Source organism: Lygodium microphyllum, chromosome 23 (assembly GCF_053477565.2).
Source record: "Lygodium microphyllum isolate KBCC chromosome 23, Lygodium_microphyllum_v1.1.10, whole genome shotgun sequence".
Classification (NCBI taxonomy): domain Eukaryota; kingdom Viridiplantae; phylum Streptophyta; class Polypodiopsida; order Schizaeales; family Lygodiaceae; genus Lygodium; species Lygodium microphyllum.
Genome location: NC_141157.1, coordinates 103600079 through 103602841, shown reverse-complemented (window position 1 = coordinate 103602841; position 2763 = coordinate 103600079). Strand labels below are relative to the sequence as shown.

At 46.5% G+C, this 2763-nt stretch overlaps 1 non-coding gene across 1 annotated transcript; it reads left to right on the top strand.

Moving 5' to 3' along the window:
- The first annotated feature begins 1227 nt into the window (after nt 1-1227).
- On the top strand, nt 1228-1492 carry LOC148016557 (signal recognition particle RNA). Its single transcript, XR_015688212.1, has one exon.
- Nucleotides 1493-2763: the final 1271 nt, after the last annotated feature.

Genomic DNA, 2763 nt, shown 5'->3' with positions numbered 1-2763 from the left:
ACTACTTGCATCTTTGAAAGACTAGGTGAAGCTTGTGAAGATGTTATGCCTAGTTAGAGTGGACACACAAGTCCTCGACAAATACCTTGAGCTACTTCCATAGCATGCATGTCCTTAAAGATAGTGCTCATGACCCTCTGGAGGGTTGCTAGTGCATTAGTCAATCTGAAAGGCGAGACAATATAAGTGAATATACCCCCCCCCCCCCCCAAAAATTGGTGGGAAAGGTAGTTTTTTGGTCTTTCATCCTGGTGGACTTGCACTCAATTATATCTTGCAATCCCGTCTAAGAAGCTGTAAGTTTCTTTCCTACTACTTACTTGATTATGTGGTCAATGTATGGTAGCGGATAGTGATCTCCCTTGGTTGTGGCATTTAATTTCTTGTAATTGATGCGTATGCAAATTTTCCAGTTCTTTTTGGGTATCATGATGATTGATGATACCTAGTCTATATGCTCGATTTTGTAGATGAATCTCGCTTTTAGCAACTTATTGATCTCCTCCATGACATGATGAGAATATCGATGATTCATTGGATAGGCTCACTGTTGATTAGCTTTTGGTACCATCCCTTAGAGGAATCTTGTGGGTGAGAACTTGCAAGGAAATACCCTTAAGGTTGAGGCAAAAACATCTCTGTATTCCTCCAACAAGTTAAGCAATTGTTCCTTATCCTCCATAGTAAGGTCCTCAATAATGTAAATGGGCTTAAGGGATTTCCCAACATGGAGATAACCGGGGAATAATATGTGGACTAGTATGCTGAGCACAGTACTAGTGTTCATGCACCAAAGCTCATACAACTAGCGCTGTGTAGTGTTCATAACGATTCTAGCATCCATGCATAAGTATGTGTCATATATAACTTCGAAGTAGAGCTGTTTTTAATACTCTGCATATACCGTACGTCGAAAAGGAAAAGGCCGTCCAAAATCCAAGGGAACGATCTTCTAATGCATTCTTCCTGAGTTAGCCTGGATCTTTGCTGAAGCTCCGGATTTCAAAGGAGGCAGGACGGCGGCTCTAGAGTGTGAGAGTCTAGAGAACTCGAAAGCGTCAACACATGATCGAGGTCACTGTGTGTGGAGGTGTGTCACTCGGGACTCTGGATCGGGGCGCGGGCAAGAGGGCTTTCATCTCCCACATGCGAAGCTTGGCACGACAGGTACGGTTTACATTGCGGCAGCCGGCGGCCTTCAATGCTCTCGTTCCTGGGTGTATTATGACGCCTGTAACCCGAGGAGGGGGGAATGTACGGTTGGGCGGATGTCGACGGCTGGTATGTTGTACTGGGACGCAAGGCCGTTCTTGGATGCGGCCCTTCGCAGCGGCGCCCGTTTCCAAGTCTCGAGTGGACGAGATCGTAGCCGCCCGGAGGGAACTGGCATCTCTCCGTCCTTGAAGGAGGGGGGACCGCGTGAGGCCGGAAACGGAGCAACGCTACCCCTCGCTCTAGACGGTGGAGGGATAACGCCACCTTTGTCTGCGGGCCAACCTTCGGCCTCCTCTCAGTCCCCGGCGACAAACCCTCAAAATTTTGCGGATCTCGATAGACACCAATAATTAGTTTTCTTGGCACCCAAATAGATGGCACATGTGGTGGACGTGGACCCGCAGTCCCGTCATCTTCTTTGTTGTCACCAGAATCGGCTACCACGAGCTTATCTCGAGTGACCGCGACCAAAACCAGATATGCTGGCAGAAGGAACACCACTCATGTTGTAAGGTTCAGAGCTGGAGACATTGAAGGATTCTAAGGGGCGGTACTTAGAGGCCGTCCATAAGCCGCGGCCTAACAAAAGGTGGAGGCAAGAGAGCCCGACAATGACGATATTTGTCATGCTTCATCTCCTTATAAGTCCTCATCCATACCCAAAGTGAAGGCTACTGAATGTTATAATAAATCGGTTCCATCGCCAATGCCTTGATGAACCTAGTTCCATCATCAACTACTAAAGGAGGTCCCAATCCTCTTGAAAACTTCTATAGGATATTGGCCTCAGGAAACAACCATGTTTGCATTGGATTAATTGTCCATTCCGATTGCATAACTTGTACCTCATCCTAAGTTCACTCTACGTAACTTTTTGTCAGCTTTGTGTCCTATTGGGCCTGCATCATTCGGATATCTAAGGTAGACGGGCGATCTCATTACACTAGAGTAGACTTGTTGGGATCCTTGGAAGTGGTCTCCTTATCGTTAAAGGACTCGGGTGGCTTCTGTTGGTGCTACTCCTTGACATCATCTTGTTGAGTGCAAGTCTTCTCCTATTGGGGGAAACTTGTAGGTGTGAGCTCTAAAGTGAAAAGTGTAAGGGGAGCAACATGCATCATGGTAGGGAAGCGTATCCTACACGATTTCAGGAGTTTCATCCCACAAAGATTTTATCTTAGCTTCAAAATTGGCATGGTAGCAGAGCACATCATTCTACAAGATTGTGCCCACTCGTTCAAAGCCGCATTCTACTATTCCAACACCTAACAGTATTCCTTCAACAGCTCCAAGGTAGGATGTTGAGATGAACCACCTGGTTGTAATATGAATACATCCTCCATCTTTCCGAAGCCAATACGATATGTTCATCACTATCCGTAGTGACATTCTCCTCTGCCAACTTCTCGCTCTATGACTTGTCCTCCCACTTGATAGCTAAGTCCTTGATTGGTAGCATAGGGGGTAGAGTTGAAGGTGCAGCGCGAACTCGCAAGCTTTGTGTGCACATTCATCTAGTATTGTTGCACGTGGATAGGAATTGAATCT